General features: G+C 40.9%; 1 long non-coding RNA gene across 1 annotated transcript; it reads left to right on the forward strand.

Annotated features, from left to right (window-relative positions):
* Nucleotides 1-3,545: 3,545 nt before the first annotated feature.
* Nucleotides 3,546-5,005, forward strand: LOC116028943. The gene is made up of 3 exons (XR_004100253.1): nucleotides 3,546-4,102; nucleotides 4,571-4,723; nucleotides 4,806-5,005. It is a non-coding gene; the product is annotated as an uncharacterized LOC116028943 (long non-coding RNA).
* The last annotated feature ends 9,463 nt before the right edge of the window (nucleotides 5,006-14,468 follow it).

A 14,468-nucleotide genomic window follows, 5' to 3' on the forward strand; every position in this document is an offset into this window, starting at 1 on the left:
CCTCAAGTCTTCATCACTTCAGATCTTCAATTCTTCGGTACTTCAACTCTTCGGTTGGAGTCTTTAAGTCTTCGGTATATAAGACTTGGATCCTTAATGATAAGAAGTTATTAAGGATTCGGTTATCCTGTAAGACTAAGATACAAAGCATAAACCTATTCTAAAGACAAGATAAAAGTTAGGGGTCTCCTCGGATGGTTGGTATCATCAAACTGAGATAAAAGTCTCCCCTATATTACATGAGACTGTGAAACTCCTCGAATCTTTGAGTTTCTGAGGCATATCCCTATGCACTATAGCGGAGCATTCTTCCTCAAGAATGGTCGTAGCCGACTCCTCCAATCTTTTCTTATTGGAAAGAAGATCTTTTAAAAACTTGGCATACCTTGGCATCTCTCCTAACGCGTCCACGAACAGCATGTCAATATGAAATTGTCTCAATATTTGAAGAAATTTCTAATACTTAGCATTGGCAATGTCTATTCAGAATCTTTGTGGGAAGGGAAGTCGTGCCTTTGGAATAGGGGATTGATCTTGCACGACCTCCTTTCCCTTTTTGGAGGCTTGGGTTGCCTTTGGAGGCTCTTCTTCCTCCTTATCTGTGCTTGATGTCCCTTCATTTGTTTTGGAGGGTCAACTTCCTTCCTTGGCTCCTCATTGATTATCTTGTCATTTTGAATTGGAGTAGCCTTCGGAAGTGCCTTTCCACTTCTCAATGTGATTGCATTAGCATCGGATTCAAACTTTAATGAGATGCTTGCCAACATTGTGGTGATGTTGGACTCCATGTCCTTGAGTGGTTGGAGTGCCTATGTGTAAGGTTTTGTACCTCTTCTAACACTTCCTTCTTCAAGGAGGCTATAAGGTTCACGGTTTCTTCCTTAGATTCCCTATTGAAGTCTTGAATTCCCTTCTCAAGGTGCTCATGCTCCATGTCATGATGATAAGGATGATTTGGAGCTGCATATGGAGGTGGACCATGCTGATCCTTATCCACGATTATGGACTAGGGCGTGGACGTTTCTGTTTCCCATCCACATCCTATCCACGTTCGTGGACTGGCTCGTGGACTGAGCACAGTGAACATGGCAAGTTTGGTACGATTTTCTTGCTTCATAGGGCCATGTGTGATGTGGTTGTAGGGGTTCATTTGGGTAGGAATGAGGTGGGGAGGGGGCCTGTAATGGTGCATAGCATAAGCCCTCTTTCATAGTAATATGGGGGAGGTGGAGGTGGTGGGTAATGGTATAGAGAAAGGTGATGGTAAGTGTCAGGGGGATAATATGGGATATGTTAGTAGGGTTGAAGTGGCCCATGGTTCCATGAATCTCCATGACCGGGTGGACACCAGTATAGAGGTAGCTCCATGTTTGAATGTTGGTGATCCCTAAGATCCATTTTTACCTACACAAGCTTAAAAGAACAATAGAATGACACTCAAGGAAATGGCTCCTTGAGAGGTTAGAATGAACAAAGTGTGTGTGTGATTTAAAGGTGAGAATGTAAGTGCAACAAAAGTAAAGCAAAACAAAATGAAAACAATTAGCTCATTGCCAAGGTATCCTAAGAAAAAGTAACCAAATCTACACTGTTTGTCATCCCCAGCAACGTCGCCATTTGACAAATAGAAATCTTGTCAAAGATGAAATTTAGAATGTGTTCTCGGGTTGATACCGTCTCACAAGGATGACAAATTGGAGAGATTTAGAAATTGTTACTAGGGATACATAGACTAGTGGTCACAAGCAAGAGGTGACAAGAGTCATTGTAGTGAACACGTTTCGAACCAAGGAGCAATTTACACAAGACTAGCAATGAAAAGTAACTAGGATTGGATTAGCTTTCCCAAGCTTGAATTCATTGTTCTAGAGGTAGAGTTGATTCAACACATTATGAAATCTAAGGAAGATAAAAGGCACAAAACCAAGTTGTGTAGAACTTGGACTTTTAAATCCTCAATCGGCTAGGGCATTTTCACAAACACTTTGTCTACCGCTTCTTTCAGACCTAGTCTTTTCGAATCGTAGGGTGGGAATTGCACACAAGCTAGGCTATTGCAAACTCACAATCTCTTGTCAAATTAGCAACCTAAGAATCCTAATCTATTGAGGCCTACAACACATTAGGATCATGATGGAGAATGCATGCAACATAGCGGTTCATAAGGCATCAATTCAACTCTTTTTGATCAATTGAGGAATTAGAATGCAAGAACTTAGGGAAATCCAATCCAATCCTTATCTAATTAGTCACACATCATCATGTGGCTTCAACAAACCCTACTTCAATTCCCAATCAAGAATAAAAACAATTGAATGTAAAATCAAACTGAAATTAAAATGCAATACCGAAATTGAATCCAAATCCAACATAGAGTTTTCAATTGCTCAAGATATCTACGATTACTACTCCTTCTCTCTAGAATGCTCTCCTATCTCTCTCTATAGCTCTAAAGTCATGAACTACGCTAAGAACAAGATAAGAACATGGTTTGTTTTCAGCTAGAAGAACTACTATTTAAACTTTCTGCACCTAGATTAAATGACCCCATCCACGATCGTGGATTGGGTCGTGGAAAATTCCACTTACGCGCTGTTCTTTAGGTTACTTTCTGCCCTTCGTCCAAGAGCTAAACCACGCTCATGGATCATGTCGTGGACTCCTCTTGAGTGCAACTCTTGAGCTTTTCTCCTTCTTTCCATCCATCTTCGCCCCTAATCCCTACAAAACATCACAATGTGCATCCTCTTCTTGACCATGCAACAACATATGATATATGTGCCCATTTTTCATCTTTTCTACTCAATATAAACCAAAGTACTCTTGAACAAGGACCAATTTTACCTCTCAAATACTACACTTTTGGCACTTATCACCGCTCCCCACAATGGCTTAGTAGACTCTTTTTTACTCAACCCCCTAGGATAACGTCTTCAAGCTACCCGACTTCACGTGGAGTTCCACGCTTTTTGGAAGACTGTGTAATGGGTGCCTAAATCATAGCGGGGTGGCTCACCTCCTCTCTTATTTTCTCATATCCTAGCATAACGTAATTGGGACAATCGACTTTACTTAGAGCTCTACGCTTTTTCAAAGATGGTGCAATGGTTTCCCCAAATCCTAGCAAGAAGGCTTTCCTCGTTTCTTACCTCTCAAAGGGTGACCAATCTTTTGAAACTTTGGCTCTTTTCTTTTTCTTCTCCTTAACTACCCCTCATGTCATTTTCTAAGGATTAGGGGATTAACTCTCAATCTTATCAAAGGCTCACCTTTCACTGCTGGAAAATGTCGATTTTCCGACCTCATTTCCAACCACATAAAAATTTGATCGCAAAAAGTGATTTTTTTAAACTTTTCCATCGAAGAACTATGGTGGTCAGAATTTCCGACCACTATTTACAGGGTGGTCGGAAATTTTTCAGCCTGTTTAAACTTTAAAATTAGTCTTTTTTTCCGACCATATTTGGAGGTCGAAAATTACACACACACACACACACAGATATATATATATATAGAGAGAGAGAGACTTTAAAAAAAAGCGTTCCCCACTCAGACTCCATCGCCGCCACACCCGCTGCTCAGACTCCATCACCGCTGCACCCGCTACTCAGACTCCGTCGGATTTCTCGTTGCAACTCTATCACCATACCTCCATCAACTTCGTTGCCCACAATAGAGCTTGGTCAAAAGAGATTTTTGCCCATAGCAGCGCCCACTGTCTTCACCTTCGTAGCCGCTCATCACCGTCGCTGTCGCTCATCGCTGTTTGCTTGTTTTTCGTCGTCTTCGACGTCGTTGCTATTACTCGTCAACTGTGCCTTATCTGATATAGGTTAGTTCTATTCCATTTTTCTCTAAATCTTAAACCCTAATCCCAAATCCCTATTTCCTTTTATCAAGGGAATATAAGCAGCATAAAAGGGGATTAAGGCTGCAGAGAATGGATTATCAACGGTGGAGAAGGGAATTGAAGTTGCTGAAGAAGAGAGTGAAACGACGGTGAGCTTCGGAGCATTAGCACAAGCTGGCGATGGTGAGCTTCGACGGCGTTCCTCTGATCTTGGATTTGTCCTAACCTACAAACAATTTCTTAAAACCACAGGTAAAATTCTCTTGAAACTCAAAAACACTTTGAATAGTTCATCTATCTGCAGGATAGATTAATATCTTTAGTGTTATATTCTATACTTTATACCTCTTTCTGTTGTAAAATTATTCTAGATGGTTGATTGGATGTTGTCTTTTTGGATTTATGTTCAAGTTCCATCACAAAGGAATTCATATTATCTAAGTATAAAACCTTCTGTGTGAAAAACATCTTGGCCTATGTTTTAACTATTAAGGAGACATAATATGAACATGGGGGTTGTCCATTATTGCTTTAAAGACTGCAACTTGCTTGTATTCAAGCTATGTGAAGAATGGTTTGAAGGTGTTAGGATGTAAAACGAATAACCTCTATTTTGCCTTCAGTTTTTTTGCATGGGGTTCATTTGGATTGAGAAATTGAGACTTGCCCGTTTACTCTATCCTAAGAATTCTGCATTGTTTTTTATTTGATCAATAACAGGGAAGTAGCTCTTTTGGTGTCGTTAACATGTTATTTTCTTAGATATCGGCCTAGCTTGTGCACAAAATATTCCCCGTTATGCAATCGGGAAATAAAGCAGTTGGTATAATGAAGGTTAGCTAGACCTAACCATTGAACCTATGATCAATGCAGGTTAGTTGCTTAAATTACTCTAGTGGTGTGTGATATTGTTTGGTACATAACACTGTGTTTCTCATGTTAACATGTGCACCAGGTGTTTGGCGTGACAGGATGTGGCCTGATGGATGGACAACTGTAACAGAGTAACAACAGATGGAAAACGTAGTGCTCAGTTTGAATCATTGTAATTCAACTAACTTTTGCAGACATCTGTACTTGATGGTGAAACTGATCTCAAGACAAGGGTAGTGACCCCTGCTTGTATTGGACTTGATTCAGAATTATTGCATAAAATTAAGGCAAGTATACTATTTATAATAAAGAAAATATGCATTAGCATATGCAAAACTCAGTTAATATATATAGGTCTCTTGTGTGTGTGTGTGTATCTATATATTATACATGTATGTATGTTTTCAATTGCATCTTTCTTTTTTAGGATGTGATTGAGTGTCTCAGCCTAGATAAAGATATCAACAGATTTGATGCAAATTTGATATTGTTTCCTCTATTTCTTGATAATGAAAAATGTCCCTTGACTACAAACAATATAATACTTTAATCATGCTACTTAAGGAACACATAATGGGCTTTGTGGGGTTGCTGTTTATACTGGTATGTTTCTATCTAAGAATGTCTATTGATGCTAGCCACCTGCTATTTGTTCCAATTGCTCTATTATTTATAGTTGGAGCACAACCAATTGGAGCTTTTTCTTTTCATTTTTATTTTTCTTGAATTGAGGGTGCCAATTTCATTTGTGTAAATTTTGAAGGCGTATCCCTAATAATAATTTTTCATAAGACTTGTACTCATTTAGCAAAAAGATAATCAACTTTCTTAGTTGCCATAGAGATTACATTTTTATATTCTTTATTTTGGTTGACAAGGTGATTGGAATCATTTGAAATATTTTGAACGACAAATTTGCTAGATTGACATTCTGGTCTGCGAATCTGACTTATTTGTAAATCTGCATAAGTAGCTGCTAGGTGCATTTATTTTCTGAATAAAGTTTATTGCATATAAAAAGAGAAATAATGCTTTGTCTTTCTTTGCCTGTCTCTATTCCAGGATATGGAAATGAAACAAAACTGGGCATGAGTAGGGGCCTACCTGGATGCAAAGAGATAGATAATCGCACTACTTTATCTTGTTTGCTACTCTATAGAGGATTTAAAGGGCCTAGCAATGGATTTGAAAAGCATTAATGTAGCCAATGAAATATAAAAAAATGTTTTTTTTTTGTTTTGTTTTATGGGGTTACTTTCCAACCACCAAAAGTGGTCGGAATTTTTTTAATTTCATGGGTCGGCTGTTTGGAAAACTACGCACAACACTTTCTAAACTGACGACCAATTTTTTCCGATCACGTAATAATTGAGGATGCTATTTCCGAGCACATCATGTGGTGGTCGGAAATAGCTATGAAGGTTTTTCTAAATACCCCAAGTGGTCGGAACAATGGTTTCCGACCGAATTTAGGCATTTTCCGACCACTTTTAGGTGGTCGGAAATTTGAACATTTCTAGCAGTGTTTTACCCCATGTCATACCGAGATTCTCAATTTCGGGTCTCACCTTACTTATCTTTCTCAAGCTAAAATGTGCACACTCCCACTTCGAGAATTCATTGACTTAGGTCCACGCAAAATATAAGGTGAACATCATGCAAGCACACAAAGATATAACCATAATTGGTTCCTATGCAACTCCTCACTTGGTGTTAAAAGAGCAATCTCCAAAAATATTCAACAAAGCAAAAATTTGGCACATCATTCAACCATGTTTGTAGGATGACATAAACACTAACACACTCTCCCCTCACCTATACAACCATCAATCGAACACCATTCAATAGGTCAAGATTTTCAAAAATATAAAAGCACGAAGTGCGACCTTTTCACACTTTAAATGAAACATCATCATCGATGTTTATTGTAAGGACTAGGTGGAAAAGAATCACGACTCAAAATAAAGTAAACGTCCCTTTCCACACTCTAGATTCAATGTGTAGGGGAGATATATTGCACAACATCACAAAATATGACCTTTTCACACTTTAGAAGTGCACAAAGGTTCTCAAATTAAAGTGCAAGGTGTAAGAATTCTTCCCTCTTCCTTGTTAGGGATCCACTCTTAGCTTCCACTTTCTTTCTTAGCTTCCACTTTCTTTATTCCATGCTTCCATGAGTACCTACACAAAAATGAAAAATATCAAAAACAAAAACCTTGGGTTGCCTCCCAAGAAGCGCTACGTTTAACGTCTTTAGCCCGGCGAATTTCATTATGATCTCAATAATTCTCCAAGGCCATAATGCACATGACTTTCTCTATTTGATCAATACCATGATATTTCTTCACTTGTTGCCCATTGACTTTGAAAACTCTTTTTTTTTCTGGGTGTGATATATCCAATCCTCCGTATGGATAAACCTTAACTACTTTGAACGGCCCAGACCATCTCGATTTGAGTTTCCCTGGAAAGAGTGTTAATCTTGAGTTATACAATAGTAAATGATCAACAACTTTAAACTCTTTCCCGCTTTTCACATGTAGGTCATGGTATTCCTTTGTCCTTTCCTTATAAGATTTGGAGGTCTCATACGCAAGCGTTCTCCATTCATCTAGCTCACCAAGTTGCCATAACCTTTTCTTCCCAGCCAATTGTAAATCTTAATTTAATTTATTTAATGCCCAAAACGCTCTATGCTCGATCTCAACTAGAAGGTGACATGATTTTCTATAGACTAGCCGGTACGGTGTGGTCCTGATCAGTGCTTTGTAAGTGGTCCGAAAATCCCACAAGGCATCATTGAACTTATCGGCCCAATCTTGCCTGTGCCTGGATACCATTTTTTCCAATATGGCCTTGATGACTCGATTCGCATTTTCCACTTGACCGCTAGTTTGTGGGTGATAATGCACACCTCTTCTGTGTTGAACCCTTTGTCTTTCGAGAATCTTGGCCATCGGGAAATTTTGAAAATGGGTCCACCTATCACTTATGGTTACCCTCGGGACTCCAAATCTTGTGAAAAGTATTTTTTTAGGAACTTAACTATGCTCCGGGCATCATTCGTTCTACATGCTTCAATTTCTACCCATTTTGAGACGTAGTCTATTCCCACTAAAATGTACTGAAATCCCTTAGAGTCTGGGAAGGGTCCCACGAAGTCCCCTCGCATGCCAAGATGTACGTTTGAGGCATTTCATCACGCTTTGCGACGTTCCCAACATGCTGACAACGATCACAGTTCCTCACACAGTTCTAAGCATCATAGAATCTTAAAACCTTATATCTTCTTCTACTCCTTTTGACTTTCGGATTTCTGAAAAGAAATGGAAAACGTGTTGCCAGTAGCCAACCTTGGGGATGAAAATCCTAATGTTGTCGAAAACAACAGCGGGGGGAATGGCAACAATGTTGCACAATCCTAGGCACCAGTGAACGTAGGTTCACAAGGGGGTGTCAGTTCGGAGGGGTATATCCCCACGATGAGGGTACCTACGGTACTAAGTGGTTCGGCTTAAAAGTCGGATAAGTTTTCGGGAGCCTTTTTCAAGAGGTGGCAGCAAAAGATGCTGTTTTACCTCGCTACTCTCGGCTTGTCAAGGTTCTTGACCGAGACGGTTCCAGTGGTGAAGGAACAAGACCCTCAGTCAGTAATGGCAGTTGGGCTTTGGAAGGATTCTGACTTCCTTTGCCGCAACTACATTCTGAATGGGTTAGTTGACTCCCTTTACGATGTCTATCGTAAAATTGGCACAGCTAAGGCACTATGGGAAGCTTTGGACCACAAGTACCGAAGCGAGGATGCCGGGGCCAAGAAATTTGTTGTTGGCAGGTTATTTGATTTCAAGATGGTGGATTCAAAAACCGTGCTGAGTCAAGTTGAAGAGTTGCAATTACTCTTTGACGAGATTCGTGACGAGGGCATGCCGATTAGTGAAGCCTTCCAAGTAGCATCCATGATCCACTTGCTGCCTCCGGGATGGAAGGACTTCAAAAACTACTTGAAGCACAAGCGGAAGGAGATGAGCCTGGAGGACCTGATCCAGCGACTCCAAGTCGAGGAAGGAAACAGGACCAGTGATGGAAGAGGACCTCTCGTGGGAGGTGCCAAAGCCAACGTGGTGGAGCACGGGCAAAGCTCCAAGAAGGCCAAGAAGGGCAAGAAAAAGCTGGGTCCGAAAGGTGGTGTTTCCAAGGGCAAGTTCCAAGGGAAATGCTACAATTGTGGCAAGATGGGCCACAAGTCGATGGAGTACAAGGCTCCAAAGAAAAAGAACAAGGGTTCTGAAGCCAATATGGTTGGTGATATGAGCCAAAAAGTGGCGGAAATTAGCCTTTCGGCTATGGTCACGGAGGTGAACCTGGTGGGCTCCAACCCGCGCGAGTGGTTCATCGACACCGGTGCAACGAAACATCTATGCTGCAACCGGGAGATGTTCAACACCTTTGAGGCCGTTGAGGGCGAGAAGGTCTGGATGGGAAATTCTGCTCAGTCCGCTGTGGAGGGCGTGGGCAAGGTGATTTTGAAGATGACTTCCGGGAAGGAACTGACATTGAACAATGTGCTGTATGTTCCGGACCTTAGGAAGAATCTTGTTTCTGGCTCGTTGTTGAACAAGCATGGATTCAAGATGGTCTTTGAATCGGACAAAGTAGTTTTGTCAAAGTTAGGGATGTTTGTTGGTAAGGGTTATGTAACTGACGGGCTTTTTAAGCTCAATGTAATGCCGATTATCAATAAAAGCAAAGTTAATTCCGTTTACTTGCTTGAGTCTTCCAATTTGTGGCATGGTAGACTAGGTCATGTTAATTTCAATTCTATGCGTAGATTAATTAGCATGAACCATATCCCTAATTTTCAAGTTAATACAAATAAATGTGAAATTTGTGTTGAGGCAAAACTAACGAAAACTCCCTTCAAATCGGTTGAAAGGGAGACTGAGCCACTAACTTTGGTACATAGCGATTTGTGCGGTTTTAGATCGATTCAAACGAGAGGTGGTAATAAGTATTTTATCACGTTTATCGATGATTGCACACGATTTTGCTATGTGTATTTGCTAAAGAGCAAAGACGAAGCCAAGGAAAAATTCATTCTTTATAAGGATGAAGTGGAAAACCAACTTAATCGAAAGATTAAAAAGGTTAGAAGCGATAGAGGTGGTGAGTACGAAGTACCTCTCGGTGACTTCTGTGTGAGTGTTGGAATAATACATGAGTGTACTGCACCTTATACACCTCAATCGAATGGTGTTGCCGAACGTAAGAATCGTACATTGAAAGAGATGATGAATGCGATGCTTATAAGTTCGGGCCTACCTCAAAGCATGTGGGGTGAGGCGATTTTGACAAGTAACTACCTTTTGAATAAGGTACCTAACAAGAAGCTCGATAAGACTCCTTATGAGCTGTGGAAAGGTAGGAAACCTTCCTACCAATACCTCAAAGTGTGGGGGTGTCTTGCCAAAGTTTTGGTTCCAACACCAAAGAAAATAAAGATAGGTCCAAAGACGGTGGATTGTATCTTTATTGGATATGCACACAATAGTAGTGCTTATCGGTTTTTAGTACGCGAATCCCATAATCCGGACGTACATAAGAACACTATAATTGAATCAAGGAATGCAAGTTTCTTTGAAAATGTATTTCCTTGTAGGTCTAATGAAAGACCAAGTACGTCACTTCGAGAGGTCGAGAGACCTAGTACGTCACTTCGAGAGGTCCAGAGACCTAGTACGTCTCTTCGAGAGGTCGACAAACCAAGTACGTCACTTCGAGAGGTCAACATACCAAGTATGTTACTTCGAGAGGTTGATGGACCGACTATGTCACTTCGAGAGATGGACGGACCAGGTACATCACTTCGAGAGGTTGATGTTGCTATGGACAATGGCGTCGGGTACTCTGAGGAAGAACCCGAGCTTGAGCCGAGACGTAGTAAACGGGCGAGAGTTGAAAAATCATATGGTCCCGATTTTCTAACTTACTTGTTAGAGTATGATTCGAATACTCTAACTTGTTTGATAGAAAATGAACCAGATTTTCTCTCTTGTTTGATTGAAAACGAACCTCGGACTTATAAAGAAGCTGTGACTTCTACGGAGGGTCCAATGTGGAAGGAAGCGATCAAAAGTGAAGTGGATTCTATCCTATAGAATCACACTTGGGAACTTGTTGATCTTCCTCCAGGTTGTAAACCTTTAGGATCCAAGTGGGTCTTTAAAAGGAAAATGAAACCAGATGGTTCCATCGAGAAGTATAAGGCTAGACTTGTAATCAAGGGTTACAGGCAACGAGAAGGCCTTGATTACTTCGATACGTATTCTCCTGTGACGAGAATAAACTCCATTAGGATTATCCTTGCCATAGCCGCTTTGCGGAATTTGGAAGTTCATCAAATGGATGTGAAAACGCTTTGCGGAACATGTTAAATGCAAGATTTGACATGAAGGATATGGGTTTGGCTGATTTAATCCTCGGGATTAAAATCATTAAAAGACCTGATGGTCTTGTGTTGAGCCAATCTCATTATGTTGATAAAATCCTTGAAAAGTTTAACAAGGATGATAATCAATTGGCTAATACACCATTCGATACAAATGTTCAATTAACCAAGAACCACGGAGAGTGTATTTCTCAAGTAGAATATGCTTGGGTAATTGGTAGTTTGATGTATCTTATGAGTTGTACAAGGCCGGATATTGCCTTTGCTGTTAGTAAACTTAGCAGGTATACTAGCAATCCTAGTGTGATTCACTGGAAGGCAATAGTGAGGGTCATGAGATACTTGAGGTATACTCGTGATCTCGGACTGCACTATGTAAGATATCCTGCTGTACTTGAAGGGTATAGCGATGCTAGCTGGATATCTGACATAAAGGATTCTAAATCCACGAGTGGTTATGTGTTTACACTAGCCGGTGCAGCCGTTGCATGGAAATCTTCCAAGCAAACAGTAATAGCTAGGTCCACAATGGAATCAGAAATGATTGCCTTGGACAAATGCTGTGAAGAGGCTGAATGGCTACGCCATTTTTTGGAAGATATTCCAAGTTGGGAAAGACCTGTACCTCCAATTTGTGTGCATTGTGATAGTCAAGCAACAATTGGGAGAGTACGGAGTCAGATTTATAATGGTAAGTCTAGACATATGCGTCGTAGACATAATACCATTAAACAACTCCTCGCAACTAGTGTTGTCTAGATTGACTTCGTGAGGTCAATAGACAATATAGCGGATCCGCTAACCAAAGGGTTGAGCAAAGAAGTTGTCGAGAAGTTGGCACGAGGAATGGGTCTAAAGCCCTTGGACTAAAAATTCCATAGTGGATACCCAACCTAGCTGGCACCTAGGTTCAATGGGACAACTTAATTATGGAATAACGTGTCACTGTGGGGGTCCCCGGACTCCCCACCACTCCTCGTTAAAACAGTGACTCCCGATCGAGGCTAGCACACTAGTGCTTTAATGATTCGATTGTCATCTGACATATGCTGTGTATGCAATGTCAAATGGACATATGTTGAGTTGCGGGAAACTCGAGAAAGAATCACCTATGTGAGAAAGAAGTGAGGGTCGCTTCAAAGGAGAATTGAAGGGGCTTAATTCTTTAGAAACTCTTGCAGAACCAGGAACGGTGACCCACGACCAAAATGGGCACAGTCATGAGAACAAAACGTGGTTGGAAGGTTCTTGTGTGAGGTTTGTCAATGTCTACACAAACGGCAGTCGGTTCAAAGACATCGCGTTCTACCGTACAGCCAGTAGAGTACATAGATCTCACGAGGCAAGGTTCAAAGGGTTACACCTACCTTTGCTATGCAGGAATCAACTGTTGAACGCAGTTGTTTCCGTTTTCAAAATACCCTTGAAAATCACATTTTCATTCATGTGGGGGATTGTTGGAAAATTGCACTAAAATGGCATTTTAAGTGGCCATTTNTTGATGGACCGACTATGTCACTTCGAGAGATGGACGGACCAGGTACATCACTTCGAGAGGTTGATGTTGCTATGGACAATGGCGTCGGGTACTCTGAGGAAGAACCCGAGCTTGAGCCGAGACGTAGTAAACGGGCGAGAGTTGAAAAATCATATGGTCCCGATTTTCTAACTTACTTGTTAGAGTATGATTCGAATACTCTAACTTGTTTGATAGAAAATGAACCAGATTTTCTCTCTTGTTTGATTGAAAACGAACCTCGGACTTATAAAGAAGCTGTGACTTCTACGGAGGGTCCAATGTGGAAGGAAGCGATCAAAAGTGAAGTGGATTCTATCCTATAGAATCACACTTGGGAACTTGTTGATCTTCCTCCAGGTTGTAAACCTTTAGGATCCAAGTGGGTCTTTAAAAGGAAAATGAAACCAGATGGTTCCATCGAGAAGTATAAGGCTAGACTTGTAATCAAGGGTTACAGGCAACGAGAAGGCCTTGATTACTTCGATACGTATTCTCCTGTGACGAGAATAAACTCCATTAGGATTATCCTTGCCATAGCCGCTTTGCGGAATTTGGAAGTTCATCAAATGGATGTGAAAACGCTTTGCGGAACATGTTAAATGCAAGATTTGACATGAAGGATATGGGTTTGGCTGATTTAATCCTCGGGATTAAAATCATTAAAAGACCTGATGGTCTTGTGTTGAGCCAATCTCATTATGTTGATAAAATCCTTGAAAAGTTTAACAAGGATGATAATCAATTGGCTAATACACCATTCGATACAAATGTTCAATTAACCAAGAACCACGGAGAGTGTATTTCTCAAGTAGAATATGCTTGGGTAATTGGTAGTTTGATGTATCTTATGAGTTGTACAAGGCCGGATATTGCCTTTGCTGTTAGTAAACTTAGCAGGTATACTAGCAATCCTAGTGTGATTCACTGGAAGGCAATAGTGAGGGTCATGAGATACTTGAGGTATACTCGTGATCTCGGACTGCACTATGTAAGATATCCTGCTGTACTTGAAGGGTATAGCGATGCTAGCTGGATATCTGACATAAAGGATTCTAAATCCACGAGTGGTTATGTGTTTACACTAGCCGGTGCAGCCGTTGCATGGAAATCTTCCAAGCAAACAGTAATAGCTAGGTCCACAATGGAATCAGAAATGATTGCCTTGGACAAATGCTGTGAAGAGGCTGAATGGCTACGCCATTTTTTGGAAGATATTCCAAGTTGGGAAAGACCTGTACCTCCAATTTGTGTGCATTGTGATAGTCAAGCAACAATTGGGAGAGTACGGAGTCAGATTTATAATGGTAAGTCTAGACATATGCGTCGTAGACATAATACCATTAAACAACTCCTCGCAACTAGTGTTGTCTAGATTGACTTCGTGAGGTCAATAGACAATATAGCGGATCCGCTAACCAAAGGGTTGAGCAAAGAAGTTGTCGAGAAGTTGGCACGAGGAATGGGTCTAAAGCCCTTGGACTAAAAATTCCATAGTGGATACCCAACCTAGCTGGCACCTAGGTTCAATGGGACAACTTAATTATGGAATAACGTGTCACTGTGGGGGTCCCCGGACTCCCCACCACTCCTCGTTAAAACAGTGACTCCCGATCGAGGCTAGCACACTAGTGCTTTAATGATTCGATTGTCATCTGACATATGCTGTGTATGCAATGTCAAATGGACATATGTTGAGTTGCGGGAAACTCGAGAAAGAATCACCTATGTGAGAAAGAAGTGAGGGTCGCTTCAAAGGAGAATTGAAGGGGCTTAATTCT

The sequence above is a fragment of the Ipomoea triloba genome, chromosome 9 (genome assembly GCF_003576645.1).
Source record: "Ipomoea triloba cultivar NCNSP0323 chromosome 9, ASM357664v1".
NCBI lineage: Eukaryota > Viridiplantae > Streptophyta > Magnoliopsida > Solanales > Convolvulaceae > Ipomoea > Ipomoea triloba.